We start from the raw sequence: 22,826 nt of genomic DNA on the forward strand, positions 1-22,826 counted from the left end.
CCAAGTTTTCCATGTGTTTCATCTTATTTCCTATGATAAATTCATATTTCAGAAGATAATTTAAAAAATGACTCTTATCATAAATTTGAAACATTTCCTTGTTTTTCTCAAGTTTTAGTTTTTATACTTTGTCTTTCTACTTACTATATATTTTATTTTATATTTTATATCTATGTTTCAACCATATATACTATTTTAACTTAAATTTAATTTTATATCTATATTTGATCTGTGCTATATTGGCAACCAGTTTACTTTACTAGATTTTCAAATAATATGTTTCAAATTAATGTATTTTAGTCTTCCTCAAAACAGAAATCATCAAGACATCTACCTAGTTATAGGTTTAATATAATTTTCTTTTCTTTCTTTCTTTTTTTTTTTTTTTTTTTTTTTGACAGGCAGAGTTAGAGAGAGAGACAGAGAGAAAGGTCTTCCTTTTCCATTGGTTCACCCCCCAAGTGGCCACTAAGGCCGGTGCACTGCACCGATCTGAAGCCAGGAGCCAGGTGCCCCCTCCTGGTCTCCCATGTGGGTGCAGGGCCCAAGGACCTGGGCCAACCTCTATCTATAAGGCTCAAGGGGGTCAGTGCTGTGGTATAGCAGGGAAAGCTGCCTTCTGCAGTGCCGGCAACCAATATGGGTGTTGGTTCAAGTCCTGGCTGCTCCACTTCCGATCCAGTTCTCTGCTATGGCCTGGGAAAGCAGTAGAAGATGGCACAAGTCCTTGGGCCTCAGTACCCAAGTGGGAGACCCCAAAGAAGCCCCTGGCTCCTGGCTTTGGATTATCGCACCTCCAGCCTTTGTGGCCAACTGGGGAGTGAACCAGCGGATGGAAGACCTCTCTCTCTCTCTCTGCCTCTCCTTCTCTCTCTGTGTAACTCTTTCAAATAAATAAATTAATTAAAAAAGGTTTTCATTTATCTCACATATAGATCAGGTACTTGTACACTTTGAAAAGTTGAGGCCCTAATGTCAAATAGAAACTCATTATTGCAGTATAGAATAAAGTTTGCATAAGAACAAGTAACTTACTTTTTCCTTAGCTTGATTTATTACTCTGTAATAATGACCCCTGCTCCCAAGATGTCCACATTCTAAGTCCCATAGCCTATGAAAATTTTTCCTCACAAAGCAAAATAGATTTGGCAGATGTGATTAAGTTAAATGTTTTGTACTTATCATAGATTATGCTAGGTTATCTAGGTGGACCCAGTGTAATCACTTAGTCCCTTGAAAATGGAAGTTCTTGACCAGCAATCAACATTACTGGCTCTCAAGATGGAGAGAAAAAGAATCAGACACTGAGGCTGCGGGTTGCCTCTAGAGGTTAGGAAAGGCAGGGGGACAGATTGCCCCACAGAAAGTCTAGAAAGGAACAAGTGTTTCTGACACCTTTATTTTACTCACTGAGCTCTATTTTGATCTTCTGTCCTATAGACTGCGAGATAATATATGCATATTGTTTTAAACTGGTGAGTTTATAAGCAATTTGCTACAGTAGCAATAGAAACAAACACAACTTTCATCTTATTCTTTTAATAAACATTTATTAAGTACTCATCACACTAGACCCTGTAAATTAAAAGAATAAAAGTTATAAGATGGAGAGTGTTGCTTGTCTTTTTGTGTTTTAAAATTTCCAGTAAAGACATGTCTCCCCCTTGCAAATCACCTTAAAAGAAAAGAAATGTGTGACTCCATAAACTTTAATAACTACATGGTTATTTCATAAAGTTCATGAGTAATGGAATTAAATAGTAAGTTTATTTTGGAGAAAACGATTTTAAATCTCTGCATAATACCATTTTTTTTCCTATAAATGTTTTGAAGACCCTGCATATATAAGTAAGGGCTGGCACATTCAATGAAGATCTGAGAAGCAAACAGAAAGATACTGAGAGAAGACATTTAAGTGTGGTAGATCTCAGACTGAGAGAGTAGAGTAGAGTTTTCCAAAACACGTACCTTACTCTGGGTGGGGGCGGTGTTTTAAAAATTAAGATATAATTTATAGGGGCCAGCGCTATGGTGCAGTAGGTTAATCCTCCTCCTGCTGTGCCGGCATCCCACAGGGGTGCTGGTTCTAGTCCCAACAGCTCTCTGCAATGGCCTCAGAAGGCAGTGGGAGATGGCCCAAGTGCTTAGGCCCCTCCACCTGCGTGGGAGACCTAGAAGAAGCTCCTGGTTCCTGGTTTCAAATTGGCTCAGCTCCATCCGTTGTGGCCATTTGGGGAGTTAACCAGTGGATGGAAGACCTCTCTCTCTCTCTCTCTCTCTCTCTAACTCTACATCTCAAATAAATAAACAAAATCCTTTTAAAAAAAAGATAATTGACATGTGATTTTGTTTTCAAGCATTAGGAAGGAGGATTAGGAGGATTATCAGGTGGCAGTGAGAGCTTCCCCAGGCAAAGTTAGTTACAAAGACTCAGGGCTGATGAAAATTCACATAGGCAACATGTTCTTTGTAGGAAGCCATCTCTCAACCAAGCAGAGTGGAAGAATAACCTCTTAGAGGGGCAACATCCCCAAAACTACCTGTTTATGGATTGGAAGAAAGAAATGCAAAATTATTTCACAAATACCTCAGAAAAGATGTCAGGAGACATAAGAATAAAATTTAGCATATGTTAGGGGAAAAAAGGGAAGAGATAAATGAAATCACAGGAATGAAGGATATGACGACAAGGACAAAGAGAAAAAGATCTTGCTGAGTAACAAAGTAGCAGACATGAGAAGATAGAACTAAGAAAACTGAGCAAAATAAAATGTGAAAGAATAAAGCATTAAGACAGAAAAGCTCGCCAAAGGCAGTCAAATACACACATAACTCATCTCTACAATAAAAAACTAAAATAATAGAACATAAAATAGATATAACCTGAGAAAGTTAGAGTCATAATAACTGAATCTAAAACTGAAAAAGGCATACCATGTCTCACCACTTCACGTTACTATTGATTTGAGAATATTTTAATAATATTTTCTTACTTAATGTTAAAGAAATAATTCTTTCTCAATCTTGATAAAAAATTAATCATTTTAAGAGGAAAACCATCAGTGAGCCCTCATACTTCCTCACAGCAACATTTCATCCTGGAAGCCCATGCCTACAATGTCCTCAAAGAAAAAAAAGGTGAAACAAACATTTTACACAAAGCCAAGCAATCATTTAAATATACAGTGAACAAACAACAGTCCTGACATGTAATCATTAAAGAATATGCATCCTGTATTCCCTTTAAAAATAAATTATTATAAGCTAAATGTCAGCAAACAAAGATATGAATGGAGAAAATACAGCAAATGGACCGTCAGTGAGACTATTTAACTGAAAGACTAAAACTAAATCAAATACCAAAAAAACCTCCAAAAATGCAGGAATAATATAAGTACATTTAGGAATGAAAAGAAGAGAAAAGGTGGAAAGTAGTAAGTTGATCGCTTTAGATCAATATTATGAATCAAGAAAAAAAGGTAAAAAATGAAGACATGGTTAACACTACTAAGACAAACCTAAGAAAAGTGATTTTTCAAGCTACTGAAATTTTGGATGCTGAGGAGGAGGAAGATGAATGAGAAGGAAATGGAAAACATTCCTCTGAGTATTTCTCATAGTAAGTAGTAGTTACCCCTACAGATGTAATAATCTATGGCATAGCCATATAATTAAATGATACAGAGCCGGGCCGGTACCACTGGGTTAATTCTCCTCCTGCGGCGCCGGCATCCCATATGGGTGCCGGTTCTAGTCCCGGTTGCTCCTCTTCCAGTCCGGCTCTCTGCCATGTCCTGGGGGAGAGGGGGGTCAGTGGAGGATGGCCCAGGTGCTTGGGCCCCTACACCCGCATGGGAGACCAGGGGGAGGCTCCTGGCTCCTGGCTTCAGACCAGTGTAGTTGTGGTCATTTGGGGAGTGAACCCATGGACAGAAGACCTTTCTCTCTCTCTTTCTCTCTCACTGTCTGTAACTCTACCTCTCAAATAAATAAATAAAAATCTTAAAAAAAAAAATGTTACAAAGCCATTGAAAAGATTGAGGCTGCTCTCCATGTTTTGATATAATTTCCAAAGTAAATTGATAAAAAAAATTAGTACAGAATTAAAAAAAGGAATATGTGTAGAAGGAAGCTTCATAAAGTCTATGGAAATGCATACTATGAACACACTATCATGGATTGCAGATTTTTTTGTAGCAAAATAAACTTGTCTTTTAATTCCATTTCCATGAGAGTTTTAGAGTACTTTCCAATAAGTTTGTATATATACACTGATTAAAGCTCACAGCAAGTCTAAACAAGGTACAGGAATATAACACTTCCTTCTCAGTGCTTGAATGCTTAGGAGGAGGCAATCCTCCTCCTCCTCCCCCTCCTCCTCCTCCTCCTTCTTCTTCTATTTTATTTATTTGAGAGGTAGAATCACAGACAGTGAGAGGGAGAGACAGAGAGAGAGGTCTTCCATCCACTGGTTCACTCCCCAAATGGTCATAACGGCCAGAGCTGCGCCAGTCCAAAACCAGGAGCCAGGAGCTTCTTCCAGGTCTCCCACGTAGGTACAAGAGCCCCAAAATCTGGGCCGTCCTCCACTGCTTTCCTAGGCCATAGCAGAAGCTGGATTGGAAGAGGAGCCTCTGGGACTAGAACGGGAGGCCATATGAGATGCCAGCACCACAGGCAGAGGATCAAACTACTGTGCCACAGCACTGGCCTCAGGCAGTCCTTCTTATTGTATTTTTTTTTTTTTTTGACAGGCAGAGTGGACAGTGAGAGAGACAAAGAGAAAGGTCTTCCTTTTCCATTGGTTCACCCCCTAATGGCCGCTGCGGCCTGTGCACCGCGCTGATCCAAAGCCAGGAGCCAGGTGCTTCTCCTGGTCTCCCATGTGGGTGCGGAGCCCAGGACTTGGGGCATCCTCCATTGCACTCCCGGGCCACAGCAGAGAGCTGGACAGGAAGAGGAGCAACCGGGACAGAACCTGGTGCCCCGACCGGGACTGGAACCCTAGGGTGCCAGCACTGCAGGTGGAGGATTAGCCTAGTGAGCCGCAGTGCCGGCCCCTTATTGTATTTTCTTGCTGTGCCTTTTGAATTTTGTGTCTGTGCATGTATTGCCCATTTTAAAGTCTATACTGTTATTTCTTTTGAAGGTAAAAATGAGTTACCGTCCTGATTTTGGCCTCTGAAGTTTCACACTCCTTTGGGGTGAGACAGATAAACAGATAACTCTAAAACAATGAGGTAAGTGCTATAAAATGGGAATGTACCAGGTGCTTTGGAGAAGCCGAGAGCCTTAATTCCTCCTTCAGGAGTTAGAAAAGCTGAGTTTTGAATGGAAAGAATGATTTAAGAGATATTTATAAAGTGGTGTCAATCAATACCACTTAATGACTGACTCGAGGTGTAATGTGAGGCTGCAGAAGAAGTAAAAAATGACTCACTGGTTCTGGTTCCAGCCACGCAGTGGATTGCAGGGCCATTCATTTTTAGTTCAGCAAACATTTATTACTGTCTCACTGTATTCCAAGCAGCATGTTGAGCCCTGGGGATTAGAAGTTAAATAAGAAATGGTCCCTGTCCTCAAGGAATGTGAAGTCCAATAATGTAGTGTGATAGATGGTAATGACGACCTCCACTATTCACCACCGTCTATGTCCATATCCTTTACAGCACCTTCCCAGGCCACTTGGCTCTGTACCCAAACACCGGCCCAACCCAGGGACTTGCTCTGTGCAATGAGGGATTAGTAGGCGTGATGCAGAGACACATGAAACGGACTTGCGCTCTGGCATTTGCTCTTTCTAGTGTTTCTGTCATTGCCACAAAGTTGAGATGGGGGGAAAAAACCTATATGAACCATTCAAAAAAAACCCACTCATTTCTGGTTGCATTAATGTTGTTTTAGAAGGGGGAAAACATATTAACATCATACAGATGCTTTGCCATTGATTATTTGCCAATCTGCTGCAATGAGCAGACTATTATAATCATATATGTGAGGGCATCTGGAAGCTGGACCTGCTCCATGGGATCAGGCCTATGCCATGGCTTTGTGAAAATTAGAAAGAGGGGTTGGCGCCGTGGCTCACTTGGTTAATCCTCCACCTGTGGTGTCGGCATCCCATATGGGTGCCGCGTTCTAGTCCCGGTTGCTCCTCTTCTAGTCCAGCTCTCTGCTGTGGCCCGGGACGGCAGTGGAGGATGGCCCAGGTGCTTGGGCCCTGCACCCACATGGGAGACCAGGAGGAAGTACCTGGCTCCTGGCTTTAGATCGGCGTAGCTCTGGCCGTTGCGGCCATTTGGGGGGTGAACCAATGGAAGGAAGGCCTTTCTCTCTGTCTCTCTTTCACTATCTAACTCTATCTGTCAAATAAATAAAAAAAAGAAAATTAGAAAGAGCCACCCCTTCTTTAGTGCAGCTTCATGCCTTGGCAAGGGAAGCATCTCAGGCACCCCTCTCGCCCTTGGCCGGGTGGCTGTGATGTGGGCAGCCTGGCCAATCACATGGAAGTTCTGCCTAAAGCCTACACAGGCCTTTCTTTAATGCCAGCAGCTCATATCAGTACTAGAAACTGTCTTCTCCTGGATCATCTTGTTTTATAAACTTTAGAGAAGGAAACTTCTTTGGGAAAAACACTTAAAAATCCAAGGGGAACACTTCTTAGATCACAAACTAAAACTTTGACTTTATGGGAGGCTGTCACTATAAACTTAATTTTGTCTTTGCTCTGCATTTGGTTGAACTGATGTGACTACAATTTCTGAAAAAGAAATTAATTCCCAGAGTGCCATCCCCTGTGTATGCAACCTGAGGAAGTTAGGCAGCCTCTCTGGGACTTAAAAATGTTCATCAATTACTCGAAGTGATGAGATCATTTGATCATTTGATCTCATCACTTCTAGTTGGAAATCTATGAAAATGTATTATTTTTATCTTGGTTTGAATCAAAATGGCAAAACAGACTGGAAAAGGAAGGTCAAAAATTATTTTTGTGGCTGGTGCCATAGCTCACTAGGTTAATCCGCCGCCTGCAATGCCGGTACCTGGGTTCTAGTCCTGGTTGGGGCACCGGTTCTGTCCCATTTGCTCCTCTTCCAGTCCAGCTCTCTGCTGTGGCCAGGGAGTGCAGTGGAGGATGGCCCAAGTGCTTGGGCCTTGCACCTGCATGGGAGACCAGGAGGAAGCACCTGGCTCCTGGCTTTGGATCAGCGCAGCACTGGCCGTAGTGGCCATTTTGGGGGGTGAACCAACAGAAGGAAGACCTTTCTCTTTGTTTTTCTCTCTCACTGTCTAACTCTGCCTGTCAAAAATAAATAAATAAAAATAAATAAATAAATAAATTATTTTTGTGTAAGTGAAAATTGTGGGCTTCCTGAGGCAGAGAGGAATAATAAATTTAACTGAATTGTACTTTTGTTGTGATTCCAACCACACAGAGTCAGTGAAGGGAAGAAAAGAACATTGAGTCTTGTTGAGTGTGCAATTGATATTTATATTGTAAGTTAATGCATTTTTCTAATCTTGTTGCAGCATTAGCAGCAATGATAGGAGCAAATCATTGTATTTACAAAACTGATTTGTTCACATTTAAAGAATGGAGAGACACATAAAATAATGCAATTAGGCCAGCAGTAGAGCAGCCTCATTAAGTAGTGTGTATATTTTCCATATGCTCTCATTTCACTTTATGTAATCTTGTCATAAACATCAGGAAAGTAGGAACAGTGCACTTATTTGCAAGTCATGTCCCATAGGTTAAATGCTTATATACAGTTTTTGAGGCTTTCTACTTTAAATGTAACAGCACATACTTCTTCCATTTCAAGGGATTGTTTTGACATCTGAAAAATTTAGGGGCTGGCACTGTGGTGTAGTGGGTTAAGCCACTGCCTGCAGTGTAGGCATCCCACATGGGCACTGGTTCGAGACCTGACTGCTCCTCTTCTGATCCAGCTCTCTGCTATTGCCTGGGAGGGCATTGGAGGATGGCCCAAATCCTTGGGCCTCTGCACCCTAGTGGGAGACCCGGAGGAAGCTCCTGGCTCCTGGCTTCGGATTGGCGCAGCTCTGGCCATTAAGGCCAGTTAGTTGGGGAGTGAACCAGTAGATGGAAGACCTCTCTCTCTCTCTCTCTCTCTGCCTCTCCTTCTCTCTCTGTGTAACTCTTTCAAATAAATAAATAAATATTTTTTAAAAATTTGAAAAATCATTGTCTGCTGACTTACTTGAGAAGAATTCTTTATTTTTAAATCCAAAAAATGTCATAATTTTATTTGGGCTTTCTGCATAAAACACTTAGAATTCACTTTACTGTGACACAGAACAACCTTTATTCTCACAGAACAATCCATTAACAAAAGTTTTAAGTACTTAGTAAACAACATAGTGCTAGTAATAGGAAACTTAGAAACAAGTAACAAAGCAGTGTTGCAAAGAGGCCTTCAAGAGCACTTTTTAAAACTTCCACAATATTTTACCCTCTCAAAAGACTGGAAAAATATATTTTCTTATATTCTTGCAATGATACACTGCAAGAATAAAAAGGAAGCAACTACAGATACAAGCTATGTCATGGATGAATCTCATAGGCATTATGAGCAAAAGAAGTCAGAAATGAAAGAGTATATTCTGTCTGATTCCATTTATCTGAAGTCCAAAACCAATAGAAAGCCATTCTGTGGTGTTAAAATAGTCTTACTTGTGGTGATGGTGGTGTGTGTCTGTGTGCCTGGGAGGGGTAATGACTGGGAAGAGCACAAATCCAGGAACTTTCTGGGGAGATGAGATATTCTGTATCTTGATGTATATGATGGTCATCTAGATGTTTATATAGGTGACCATTCCTTGAGTTCCTACTTAAGGTTTTTATGCTTCATTGTATCTATTTTATACCTAAGTAGCACTCATCATCATCATTACAGACTACATTCAAACCTATGCAGCCTAGTCCTGTCCTAAGCCTGACTCACATAGAAAATTCTCTTCTAGAGCAAATACTTTTGAATGGAATTAAACTGACATCTCTATTTTCCTTTTCTTTCCATTCTCTGTTTATACTCCAACCAACGATTGATTTAATAGACAATTCAGTGTTTCTTTTTTTAACAGCCATTACACTGTACATGAATTCAATCATGGGCAACTTGCTTTATTATAATTTCCTTTGGTTCTCAGTACCTCTAAACAAGTTGTTTCAGTTCCTCAGCACACAGTGGAACGAAACACAAGGTTAGGGAGGGGGTACTCTGGGGGCAGAGACAGCATGATCATGTCAGGCCCATTTGTGTGCTGCCCACCTTCTAAAGAAATATGTCTCTAATTAAGGCAAACGGTACAAATAGGCCAGTGGTGATCTCTTCACTTCCAAAGGACAGCATGTAAAGAGCTAGGTGGAAGCTGTGATTAATGTGTTACTTTAAACGGGGACAAGAGATGTACTGCCCTTTCTCTAAAAAGGATACAATGTGGTCTCTTGCTAATACAGTTGAGACTATTAACCTTAAGGTCCTCATTGTTACTGTCTTCTTTTCATATTATGTGACAATAACAATAAATATGACCATGAAAATCGAAGAAAGGGAAATAGTTGCATTGGTGATTTGCTTCGGCCTTTGTTGTGGTGAATGTTAATTTGCATAACAAGATGTTGCCAGAGAATTCATAACTGGATTCTGCAGCTGAGCTCAAAGAAGTGTTCAGGGATCCATATTCTAGAGAAAGTCATAACTGGGTCCAGGCATTCACCTGCAGCAGAAACAGCTCTAGAGTCCTACCTGCCTCCCTTCCCTGTCAGCCTTTTAGCCTGGCTGCAATATCCAATTTGCGCCCCCCTCCCCCCGGCTTTTTCTCTGTTCTTCTGCTGTGCACTGGGAGTGCTGCTAGGCTTAACTTTCTTGTGGATGCCCCGCCCAATAGGCTAGTCCATCTGGCCAGCGAGCCTCAGCATTGAGATGCTCTGGGCTGAGCCACCAAAAAAGCTTTGAATTTTACAGGAAAAGGAGCAGAGACAGGCCTGTAGCCTAGTGATTACGATGTCTTCATTGTGTTACTAGAGTACCTGGATTTGATGCCTGGATCTGGCTCCTGACTCCAGCTTTTCCCAAATGCAGACCCTGGGAGGCTGCAGTGATGGCTGAAGTAATTGGGTTCCTGCCACCCATGTGGAAGACCCAAATTGGGTTCCTATCTCCCAGCTTTTGCCCTGGCCCAGCCCTGTCTCAATCATTGAGGGCATTTGGGGGAATGTTCTTCATCTCTCTCATAAGGAAATTAAAAAGCAGAACGTCTGAGTGAGAGATCTAGAAGGAGCCCCAAGAATCTCAATTATGACCTCCATGGCAGGAAGATGGCATTAGACACCTACCACAGAGAACATCACTGCTCTTCTAACCAGAGAAACAGTCACGGTGGACAGAGGCCACATTGGCCACAGGTCAAGGGTGGGGACACTTTTCCTTTTCTTGTTTCTTCCTACTGCCCAATATGCTGGAGGAATTGGCCAGGGTCAAGATGTTGATGCAGAGCTATGGGCAAGAGACTATTGAAGAGCCATATTCTGTGCCATGAACCGGCCACTTCAAGGAGTAAAGGACTCAGCTGGGCCTGCAATGGGTTGGGAAGAAGACTGAATTTAGATGATGTTAAGATTGAAGACTTGAGGCCAGTGTTGTGGCATAGCAGGGACATATGGGTGCCAATTGGTGTCCACTTCTTTTTATTTTTTTAAAGATTTATTTATTTTTGAAAGAGTTACACAGAGAGAAGAGTGGCGTTTTTTTTTGTTTGTTTGTTTGTTTTTTTTTTTTTTTTTTTTTTTTTGACAGGCAGAGTGGACAGTGAGAGAGAGAGAGACAGAGAGAGACAGAGAGAAAGGTCTTCCTTTGCTGTTGGTTCACCCTCCAATGGCCGCTGCCGCCGGTACTCCATGCTGATTCGAAGCCGGGAGCCAGGTGCTTCCTCCTGGTCTCTCATGTGGGTGCAGGGCCCAAACACTTGGGTCATTCTCCACTGCACTCCCAGGCCACAGCAGAGAGCTGGCCTGGAAGAGGGGCAACCGGGACAGAATCCGGTGCCCTGACTGGGACTAGAACCCTGAGTGCCGGTGCTGCAGGTAGAGGATTAGCCTATTGAGCCATGGCGCCGACCCAAGAGGGAGGTCTTTTATCCAATAGTTCACTCCCCAATTGGCCGCAACGGCTGCTGCGCTGATCTGAAGCCAGGAGCCAGGAGCTTCTTCTAGGTCTTTCACGTGGGTGCAGGGGCCCAAGGACTTGGGCCATCTTCTACTGCTTTCCCAGGCCACCACAGAGAGCTGGATCGGAAGTGGAGCAGCCAGGACTGGAACCAGCGCCCAGGATGCTGGTGTTTCAGGCCAGGGCATTAACCTGCAGCGCCACAGCGCCGGCCCCTGGTGTCCACTTCTAATCCACTGCTCCATTTCTAATCCAGCTCCCTACTAATGGCATGGGGAAAACAGTGGAATATGGCCCAAGTTCTTGAGGTCCTGCCACCCATATGGGAGACTTGCAAGAAGCTTTTGGCTCCCGGCTTTGACCTGGCCCAGTGCCAGCCATTGAGGCCATCTGGGAAGTGTTTCCCTTTTTCTGTTCTTGTTCCTACAGGAATTTCCAATGTGAGTTATCTCCAAAGTTTCAATTACATAGTGTCACAATCCCACTCAACACTTTTTTAAAAAAATTATTTATTTGAAAGTCAGAATCACAGAGAGAGAAGAAGAGACAGAAAAAGAGAGAGAAATCTTTCATCTGCTTGTCCACTCCCCAGATAGCTTCGACAGCCATGGCTGGGACAGGCCGAAGCCAGGAGTCAGGAGTTTCATCTGGGTCTCCCACATGGGTGGCAAGGGCTCAAACACTTGAGTCATCTTCTGCTGTATTTTTCCATGCCTTTAACAGGGAACTGGAGAGGAAATGGAACCACAGGGTCTCGAACTGGCTCCTGCCCCTGCTGCTTCTGTGACCCCAGTTCTGTTCTGCTCTGCTCTGTATTCTGTTTCTTGATCATGCCAAACACATTCTTATGTAGGGCTTTGGCTGTTCCCTTTGCTGGAAATGCTATTCCCCACATATTCATATCTCTCCTCATTCAGGTTCCACTCAAATTCTGCATCCTCAGAGAGGCTATCTTTGAGTCCTAGTTAAAGAAGCAGTCCCTCCACCTCATCTCAAGAAACCTTTTCCTTTTCCTTCGTATGGCGGTTCTTAGCGTTACTCCATGTCATAGAAGATGAACACTATGAAGAGACTATGCACCAATTTTTTTTGCACCACAATGAATTTATTGCTTAATTCCATTTCTACACTATTTCCAAAGTGTCCTTATATATTTCATTTTATTAGCAAGGCAGAAAGAGAGGGAGAGAGATTTCAATCCAGTGATTCACTGTCTAAATGCTCACAACTGCTAGGGCTTGGCCATAGAACTCCATCTATGTCTCCCAAGTGGATGGCAGGGACCCGAGTAATTGTGTTTCCAATGAAGTGCTTAAAGGACTGCTGTTTCCCATGTTGCATTTTAGCAGGAAGTGAAATAAGAAACAGAGCTGGGATGTGAACACTCAAAGGGTGTTTGCTTCGCCAAAGGCCTATCACTATTCCTGTGATTTTTTTTTCTTTTTTCTTTTCTTTTCTGTCTCTCTCTCTCTCTCTTTTTTTTTTTTTTTTTTTTACAGGCAGAGTTAGACAGTGAGAGAGAGACAGAAAGAAAGGTCTTCCTTCCATTGGTTCACCCCCCAAATGGCCACTACGGCTGGCACGCTCCGCCAGTCCAAAGCCGGGAGCCAGGTGCTTCCTCCTGGTCTCCCATGCGGGTGCAGGGCCCAAGCACTTGGGCCATCCTCCACTGCCTTCCCGGGCCACAGCAGAGAGCTAGACTGGAAGAGGAGCAACCGGGACAGAATCGGGTGCCCCGATGGGGACTAGAACCCGGGGTACTGGTGCCGCAGGTGGAGGATTAGCCTATTGAGCCACGGCGCCGGCCATATTCCTGTGTTTTTGATGTGCTACTGTGTGTATCTTCTGATAGTATCTAAGCCTTATAATGGCATTGATTTTGTTTGTTGTTACCTTATTATCCTTGGCAAAGAATAGTGCCTTGTACATGATAGCTTTTCAAAAATATTTGTTGAATGAATGACAGTGTCATATACCATTAAAGGGAAGGAAAGGAGGCTCCAACATAGTCAAATTGAACTTAGGAATTAGGGAAAATTTTATTTGATGGTTATAACCCACTAGGTTGAGATTCCTTAATAGATCAAATATTAAATTGAAGACCTTACAGTAACAAGAACAGAAAAGATTACTGTGATCTTGTTTAGCATTGTATATGATGAGAGAGAGGATTAATCTATGAAACATTGAGTAAACTCTGGTGCCACAGGGTTGGTTCTGTGGAGGCTGCTATTTGTGGTAGATTGAAGAAGAAAGGCTACTCTGTTTTGCATCTGCTCCCATCAAAAATGAAGTTCTCCTCTCTGACAAGAACCTGGCCAAGGCCATGTGACTGTCTTTGGGCAGAACATTAGCAAACAGAGGTATGACACACTATCTTTTTTTTTTTTCCAACATTTATTTTATTTACTTGAAAGACAGAGTTACAGTAAGAGGTAGAGACAGAGAGAGAGGTCTTCCATCTGCTGGTTTTCTCCCCAGATGGCCGCAATGGCTGGAGCTACACCCATCCGAAACTAGGAGCCAGAAGCTTCCTCCGGGTCTCCCATGCGGGTGCAAGGGCCCAAGGACTTGGGCCATCTTTTACTGCTTTCCCAGGCCATAGCAGAGAGCTGGATCGGAAGTGGAGCGGCCAGGACTCAAACTGGCGTCCATATGGGATGCCGGCACTGCAGGAGGTGGCTTTACCCTCTATGCCTCAGCACCAGTCCCAGCATACTATCTTGACTTGGGCTTCTCTTCCTTTGTTAGTGGGAACTAGTTGATCATATTATGAGCCTGGGGAGAACTGAGCTTGAATTTAGCTATAGTGCTTATTGGCCGTGTGACCTGGGGCAGGCTGCTGAACCCTTATGAGCCTTTGTTTTCTCATGCACAGAGCAGAGGACAGCCCTAAAACACTGAATCTCTCTCTTGCTGCTAAAGTCCAAGCTAAGGAAGATCAACATGGTATGGGAACTTGTCAGAAACACAGAATCTCAGGTCCATCCCAGCCCCACTACATCAAAATCTGCACAGTAACCAGACCCCAGGCAGTCTGTGTGCCCACCACAGTAGGTTGAGAAGCATTTTCTTACCACAGTGGCATCACTAAAGATCATCTTGAACTCTGAACTCTGCACAGTGAAGAGCCACTCAGCTTTTCCCTGGGATCTGTCTTTCCACTCTTGCAGGGGAAACTTGGAGTAATATACTTTTCTTGGCTTCCTTACAGGCAAACAGGCTCAGCTGCCGGGAGGTTTTTATAGGGCATAGCTAAAATCGCAGCTTAATATATTTTTTATTTAAAGATTTATTTATTTATTTGAAAGGCACAGTTACAGAGAGAGGCAGCTTAATATTTTAACTGGGTAGCGGTCAGTCGACTGAGCCCTTGTCCCTTTAAGGATGCTCAGTTGGCAAACTTTGGATGACTATCCTCCGCTCTTAGCCCTGCCTGGAAATGGCCAGGGTGTGCCAGCCTTCTACGTCTCCAAATGCCCTTGCCCCCCAGAGCCTGGACCGCTGTTTGCACACACATTTCCCCTGCATTTCTTACACTATACTCGCCTCCAGGTTCTGTCTTTCTTCCTGGCCATCCGGACTTGCTCAGGCGGCTGAGCATGCCCAGTTCAGCTTCGAGCGTGGCCCCAGTCCCCAATGCGCAGGTGCCACGTCTCCGGGTTTTGGTGGCCGCCAGCTGGGAGGAGAAGGGGGGTGGAAGAGGGACAGGAGCCCTCCGGGAGTCCTGGAGCCGCTCTTTTCGAGGGTCCACACAAAGGGTGATGCCAGAAAGAATGTCGCTAGGGCCTGAGTGTGAGTGTGACTTGGAGGCACCTGAGGGCCACTGTAGGGCGGGGGAACGCCCCAGCATCTCAGGGACCAAAGTTGTGTGTGTGTGGGTGTTTCATGTCTAAGACTGCACTTGGGGGAAGACTTTTGGGAACCACTTCATCTCTCTGTGGCTCAATGTAAGAAAGAAAAGCGCTAATACAGAGGTACTTGTTTTGGAAAAGTGTTTCACGGATTAAATGAATAAAAAGCGTTCAGAACGGTGACTGAGACATCCTAAGCGCTTTAAGTGTTGGTTAAACAAAATGTAAACAATAAGCACTCCTATCTGGGCCAGAGGTTTTGGGGCACCAGTTTTGGCCAGTCCGGACCCTCACCCCCGGCCCCGCGGTCCCCCGCTGGCTGCCAGTCTCCCAGCCCAGGAGGGTGCGCCGCCCCCTCCCCACCTGGCTTCTGCGCCCGACGCCACCCTGTGCACACCTCGACTACCTAGCGTGGGGCACGTGCTGCGGCTGCCGGCCGGGGAGACCCCCGAGGAAAACGTAGCTGGGCGGCTTCCCTGGGCGCCCCACCCACCTTCTGGCGCTGCCGTCCACCCGCCACCGCCGCCCGGCCCCCGGCCCGCGAGGCTGCGCGCCCGCCCGCCCGCGCCCCCTCTCCGCCCCGCGGGCTCGCGGCAGCCGGCGGCCTGCCCGGCCCCTGCCCACCCCCAGCCCAGCTCGGGCGCGCCGCACTGGGCATGCTCCGTAGCCTGGGCAGGTTGGGGCTGCGAGGCGACAGCTCGGGCTCTGGAGCCGGGAGGCGAGAAGGAGGAGGGAGACTCGGGGGCTGGGGAGGAGGGATCGGCGGGCCACGAGGGGCGGCGGGGCCCGGAGCAGGGGACACGCAGAGCCCGGCGGACTGGCGGGCGGGCGGCGGAGCCGGCCGGCGCTGCCCCGTGGGCTGGCCCGAGAGACACCGCGGAGCCCCCTGCCCTGGGCTGAGGTAAGGACCGCGCGGCGGGGAGGCGGGGAGGCCGGGGAAGGGAGGGCGGAGGCAGGCGGGAGGGCGGGACTGGTGCGCGCCGGGAGGGGGCTCGGCGGCGGCTCTTTATGGCGGGGAGGGGGTTGGTGGCGCCGGGAGCAGTAAGTGAGCTGCACCGCCAACAAGATCTCTCTCACACACGCGCGCACACTCGCGCGCGCACACCCCGGGTCTCCCGGCCGCGGCTGTGGCCGCATCCCCGGCAGCGGCTCCAGGCAAAGTGACAGGTAGGAGAAGGCATTTCGGGTCCCGCCCGAGGATGCTGCCGCCCGCCTCGGCCCGCGGGGCTTGTTTGCTTTCGGCGGGTGCGTCCCGGACGCGCGCGCGCGCGCACCCGGATGCCCGGCCGGGACCGAGTGCAGGTGCTGGGTGCTAGGCGCCCGGCGCGCTGGGGAAGCAGGGGACCCCGCCGCTACCCCCTTTCCCCTGTAGTCATCGCCTACTGGGTTTCCTCAGACTCGATCCAGACGTGCACCGGCTTCTGGGCTAGAAATAGCTCGGCTCGACGTGTATATGCTTATTTTGGTTGGAAATAGTTGGCACCGTGCAACGCATGTAGATGTGTATGCTCTTCCTACCTCTTGTGGGGCAAACATAGACATGATGGACTGTTTCCGCCTAAAACAGCCGCGTTCGGGCCTCCTAAAACCCTTTCAGTGAAGGACACTAAAGATTACTTCATTTTCAGAATTTTAAAGTTGCTCTTCCCTTAGCGAATTAGATCTTGTGTATCTAGTACAGTACTTCTGAGTGCAGGCTATGTAGACAGTACTGAAGCGAAGTGGAAATACGTAATTCTCCAATTTCCAAGTGTGTCCAAGTACAACTTTATCTAGAATCACGAACTGTCATACAACTAGCGTTTTTCTAGAGAGAAATGCAAGCGTTCACTATGTTTCCATAAATACGAATGTAGCTGAGAGATGACCCTACTCTTCTAACTTTTAAAAACTCCTGTGGTGATTCTAGCCATTGTTCTAAAGCACGTGTTTGAAATTTAATTTTGACCAAAACATTCATGGTGGGTTGCTGGTTTTTTTTTTTCTTTTTCTTTCTTTTGTTTCTTTTTTTTTTTTTTTAACATAAATGTAATACACGGTGGTTTATAAATTTAAGTTATGGGTGTGTGGAGATAGCTGTTTAATAATAAATTCTATTTGGTTGGCAATAATGTCATCCAAACATAGGCATCTGTATAATACCTGAAAATGGAAATGAATTTCTCCTTTAAAGAGAAATCAGATTCATAAAGTAAACATGACCAGGAAAAGCAACTGGTGACTTTACCTAGGCAGTCTCCAAAGGGGGTTAAGGAAATAAACTGTGCTCTTAAGAATACAAAAACTGTGTGTAGAATTTTAACAGTACCCTTTTAGTGTTGGTTTTAAAATTGTGCGGTTGAGCTGAGGACCTGGTGTTTTGTAGTCTTCACACCTCAGTGAGCTAAGTTATAGAATCATACAGAAGACCAAAAATCTAGCACAACAGGGGCATGTGGTGTAATCCCTGACTATCTATGTTATGTAATCCCTGACTATCTGTGTTTTTCATAGGACAGTCTTGCATATTTTTCAGCTGTTGTATTGATCTGTTATGTCATCTTCTTTTTGAATTGTAGAAGTGTAATAACATTGCGTCTTGGGAGAACACCTGTTTTTTTTAAAAATTCAAACTTTAGATGGAAGAACAGTTTTTATTGGCATTTTTATGTATATGAGACTTTTGTTGACAGAACTAGGCACCCTTCCAATGTAACATATTATAACCTATCTAAAGGTACTTAGTGTTAGATTACTCATTAGACTCCTCCCCACTACCATATCATTATTCAACCATCTCACCTTAGTTTTGATTTAGCTTTGATGGTATCATTACCCAGCTCTGAATTAATCGCTGTGAAAATGCTGTTCTACAAGTAACTGTCAAAACAGAATTTTTAAGACTCAGTTTGATCACTGGGTGCACATTTACATCTGTCGGAATAATTCTACCTTTATTTTACAAATGCACACCCACGCAGAAGAGCTTTGTTCTACAATATTCATTGGGAAGTTTTATATTTGTGTGCCTGGAAGTGTGAGTGATATGAAGCTACTTACATGCCTTGGAACCCTGAGGTGTTGTGGTTTTGCCTTATGAGATAATGAAAGGTGGAAGTTTAAAAAATACTGTGTTACCAACAAGCTTTTGCAGAAGTTGATTTTAAAATCTGTATCACTTCAGAAATATTTCGCCCCCTGCAAAGACCAGTCAGTGCGTGTAATGCAGCTATTTTGTTTTTTCTAAGAACAAATCCAACTGTCTTTAGATTAATGTATATTGCTGATTTTGGCAACGTGGGACAGTTATCTTTGACAATTTCAATGAACGTGGTATTTTCCTAGGATACTAGGAAATCCATTTGGGCTTTGATTTATTCAAATTAAAATGATGACTAAGTACTTGCCCAGAATACATCCCTATCCCACCCTCCAGGTAAAATTGAACTTCAAGGCTTCTGTGTGGTTTTCCTTGAGTTGATCACATTGGCATGCTGATTTGTGAGAGGATGTGATATAAGTGAAATTAGTTTCTGAGTTTAGAGCCCATATTTTCACTCCCAGTTTCTCAGATGTAGCCTGCAAACTCAACAATCAGAATCCATGCGTTTTTTTTTTTCCTTGCAGATTACTTGAAAATACACAGTAGAAGTTAACTTCCACATTTGATTTTTTTTTAATTTTAAAATCTTATGTTGAGAATAAATGTTATCTTTTTAGATCAGAGCCCTTAGGTATTGCAGTCATGGGAAAGAAAGGTTACGTATTTTTCATGTTTTCCACAAATACCCTTAAATAGTAAACTCAAATATTTTTGGGGAAGTATAAATGTTCTTCGAAATTTCAAATCATGACCAGATTTTTATCATTTGCGATCACTTCTAAAGTAAGGATGAAACCGTATGTTTATTGGCACGGATGACCCAGGTTTTTAATAAACCGTCTATCACAGTGAGTCCCTGTAAAACCAAGAACTTGTGTGTTTGATATGCAGAATGAGGTCAAGGACTGATGGAGTTGCTTTAGTGATCACTGTTGGTATTTCATGTCCAGACTGAAGTTTCTCCAAGGGCTGCTTTCACTGTGTAGTGTTAACTTCAAGTCTCTCAGCGTAGGCTTACCCACCTATCCCCCAGACAAACGGAGCTTTCCCTTACTGATGGGCAGCGGCAGTGGCTTTCTTTGGTTTTGCCCTGAGTGTTCAGATATTAAGTGTTTGTAAGGGTGCTGCTTATTTCTCAGAGCTGTCCATTCTACACCTTCTTACTTCCCTATCATATACAGGAAATAGAATAACCATGCACAGGTTTTTTCTGCTTAATAGTTTTTTTTTATTTGATGATGTCTTCCATTTTACAGTAGAAATGCTCCCTCAACTTGTAATATTATTTATCTCATGGTACTTCAGAATGATAAAATGTTCAGAGGTGGTGATTTTTTAAAAAAAATGCTGTTTTTTTTTTAATTTTAATTTTATTTTATTTTTTGACAGGCAGAGTGGACAGTGAGAGAGAGAGACAGAGAGAAAGGTCTTCCTTTGCCGTTGGTTCACCCTCCAATGGCCGCTCCGGCGGCGCTGCAGCCGGTGCACTGCGCCGATCCGAAGCCAGGAGCCAGGTGCTTCTCCTGGTCTCCCATGGGGTGCAGGGCCCAAGCACTTGGGCCATCCACCACTGCACTCCCGGGCCACAGCAGAGAGCTTGCCTAGAAGAGGAGCAACCAGGACAGAATCCGGCGCCCCGACCGGGACTAGAACCCGGTGTGCCGGCGCCACAAGGCGGAGGATTAGCCTAGTGAGCCGCGACGCTGGCCAAAATGCTGTGTTTTGAGAGGCAGAGGTTGTGGCACAGTGGGTTAAGCCACTGCTTGGGGTGCCCACATCTTGTATCACACTGCCTGGGATTTAGTGCTGTCTCCTCTGCCTCCAATCTAGCTTTCCACTAATGTGCTTAGGAGATAGAGGATTATGGCCCAAATACTTAAGTTCCTGCCACCCATGTGGGAGACCCTCATGAGATTCCTAGTGACTCTGGCCTGGCTCAGCCATGGCTGTTGTAGGCATTTGGGGAGTGAAGCAGCAGATGGAAGATCTTTCTCTCTTTCATTCTGCTTTCCAATTAAATAAATAAATGAATGAATAAATATTTTAAAAAGGGAAGAGAGGCCAGAGAAAAGCAGAGAAAGAGACACAACTCCCATTTGCTAGTTTACCAGCCGTATGCCCTTAAGGGCAGAGGCAGGGCCAGGCAGAAGCCAGGAGCTAGAACTCAACTACTTGAGCCATCATCTGCTGCCTCCCAGGGGATGCGTAGCAGGAAGCTAGAATTGGGAGCAGAGCCTGGTCTTGAACCTAGCAAGTCCAGTATGGGAAGGGGGCATCTTAACCACTAGTCCTGCTAGCTCGCAGAGGCTGTGATTCTGTAGCTAACCAAATATAAAAATGAATTTACTTCCCCCATACCAGTGGAAGCACACACGGATGATAACACATTATTGAATGGAAGAATGAGAAGTTTGCCTAAAATGTCTTTGTTGGAATTAAGAGTGCTTTCAAAAATATCCCAGAATCATGTTTATTTGCCAGTGCATTGCTCTGTGTTGCTACAGCTGCCTCCACATCCCACTTTGTAAGAGTCTGGCTGGAAGCTCACGCCTCTCTCGATGCTTGTCCTGTGAGGAAGGTGTAACCCAAGTTTCTAGAGAGGAAAGTAATAATGCGCTACTTTTCAAGTCTCAGCCATGTGCTAAGGACATGAGTGGCCCCGGAGTTTTTATGTTCCATGCAGGAATTCCATCCGCATTTTTCTTCCTTTACTTTATGGAATCAAAATAGTTGAAAGGGACTTTAATCAGAAGATTTTTCTCTGAACACCTCTCTCGCCTACTACTTAATAAGCCTTCAGTGTGAATGTTGCACACCATGTGACCACAGAGTAGTGTGATCTCTTCCCATTGACTGGCAGCCTGCTTAACAGCTCGTCTCCCGTGATTCCTTGGTGTGCTGAAGATTGGGAAATTCCACCCCTAGCTGCTGACACAACCTAGGCCAGGCAAATCATTGCTTTAAGATAGATTGCCTTTCTAAAGCATTCTTTTCCTCTTGAACAATTAAAGGATGTTTTTGGCTCCCTGACATGAATAAATTGAAGTAACCATTTCCTTAGAAGCTGGAAGAAAAATGTAACTCGAAGTGATTAATTGTAAGCAGCTCATCCACAGAAAAGAGATTACAGACTACTGATTTTGCATTTGGCATTTCCCATTCTTCCCCCAGAACAGGAATTCTTCACTTCAAGTCCACCCCTGTGGGGTCTGAGGATGAAGGTGGGTGGGACTACAAGTGTAGCTGACAAATTAATTACATCTTTGCTTTCACTTACTTCCAAGTGACAGATAACCACTTCTAGATCTTTGTGAGTTGTAAAGAAACACATGTATTACCATACATGCCCATTAAAGATATTATGTTATTAATATATTTCAATATGATTGACTGCCATTGTGCTTTTTTTTTTTTTTTTTTTTTTGGACAGGCAGAGTTAGACAGTGAGAGAAAGACAGAGAGAAAGGTCTTCCTTCTGTTGGTTCACCCCCAAAATGACCATTACGGCCAACACATTGCGCCGATCCAAAGCCAGGAGCCAGGTGCCTCCTCCTGGTCTCCCATGTAGGTGCAGGGCCCAAGCACTTGGGCCATCCTCCACTGCCCTCCTGGGCCACAGCAGAGAGCTGGACTGGAAGAGAAGCAACCAGGACAGAATCCGGCACCCCAATCGGTACTAGAACCCTGGGGTGCCAGCGCTGCAGGTGGAGGATTAGCCTAGTGAGCTGCGGCGCTGGCCTCCCATTGTACTTTTAAATATTTATCTATTTAAAAAAGTTTATACCGGGGCAGGCGTTTGTTCTAGTGGCTAAGACCCTGATTAAGATGCCTGCATTCCACATGAGAGTACCTGGATTTGATCCCCATATGCAGCTCCTGATTCCATCTTCTGCTAATGCAGAATCTGGGAGGCAGCAGTGATTGCTCAAGTGATTGGGTCACTGCCACCCACTTGGGAGACCTGGTTTGAGTTCCCTGCTCCAGGCTTCAGACCCAGGCCTAGCTCTGGCTGTTGTAAGGATCTGGGGAATGAACCAGGGGATGAGAGCACTATGTCTCTCTGTGTGCCTCTGCCTCTGTCTCTTTCTGCCTCTCAAGTTAAATAGTAAGAAAAACCAAATGTTGAGAAGGGGCTATAGAATTTACCTGGTTGCAGAGGAGAGGTCCATGATCACATGAAGTAAAGAATTTATACCCTTGCTAGAAGAGCTTTCTCCCCAAGCTGGGTGCCCAGTTCAGGGGCTGCACTGTGCATTTGCTTTCATCAGTGTCAAGTTACCGAGACCTTCAGGGACAAGAATCAGGCAGACTGGAGCTCAACTGCTCAATTTTTTTTTATAGTGATTTGTTTATTTGAAAGGCAGAGTGACAAGAGAGAAGAGGAAGTAGGAGAGAGAGAGAGAGCAAGTGAGAGAGAGGGAGAGAGAGAATCTTCCATCTGCTAGTTCACTCCTTAATGCCAGTAATGGCCAGATCTAGACCAAGCTGAAGCTAGGAGCCCCGATTTTCATCCTGTTCTCCCACATGGATGCCAGGGGCCCAAGTATTTAGGCCATCTTCTGCTGCCTTCCCAGGTGCATTAGCAGGAAGCTGGTTCAGAAGCAGAGCTGCTGGGACTAAAACTGGCATTGTGATACAGGACGGTGGCATCATAAGTGGCAGCTTAACCCATGACACCACGATGATGCTACCCTGCCC

General features: G+C 44.8%; 1 protein-coding gene across 48 annotated transcripts in view; it reads left to right on the forward strand.

Moving 5' to 3' along the window:
• Positions 1 to 15,807: 15,807 nt before the first annotated feature.
• Positions 15,808 to 22,826, forward strand: part of PLCB4 (phospholipase C beta 4) — a 440,816-nt gene continuing 433,797 nt past the window's right edge. For 22 of the 48 annotated variants that reach the window (XM_089307276.1, XM_089307286.1, XM_070052073.2 and 19 more), the window contains exon 1: positions 16,019 to 16,213. The gene's annotated coding sequence lies outside the window, so the exon portion shown is untranslated. Of the gene's footprint in view, positions 15,948 to 16,004; positions 16,214 to 22,826 lie in introns of those variants that run through there. The other 26 variants (XM_089307289.1, XM_070052074.2, XM_089307288.1 and 23 more) reach the window with 6 other exon arrangements.

The sequence above is a fragment of the Oryctolagus cuniculus genome, chromosome 11 (genome assembly GCF_051225735.1).
Source record: "Oryctolagus cuniculus isolate XC-2025 breed Fujian yellow rabbit chromosome 11, ASM5122573v1, whole genome shotgun sequence".
Lineage (NCBI taxonomy): Eukaryota > Metazoa > Chordata > Mammalia > Lagomorpha > Leporidae > Oryctolagus > Oryctolagus cuniculus.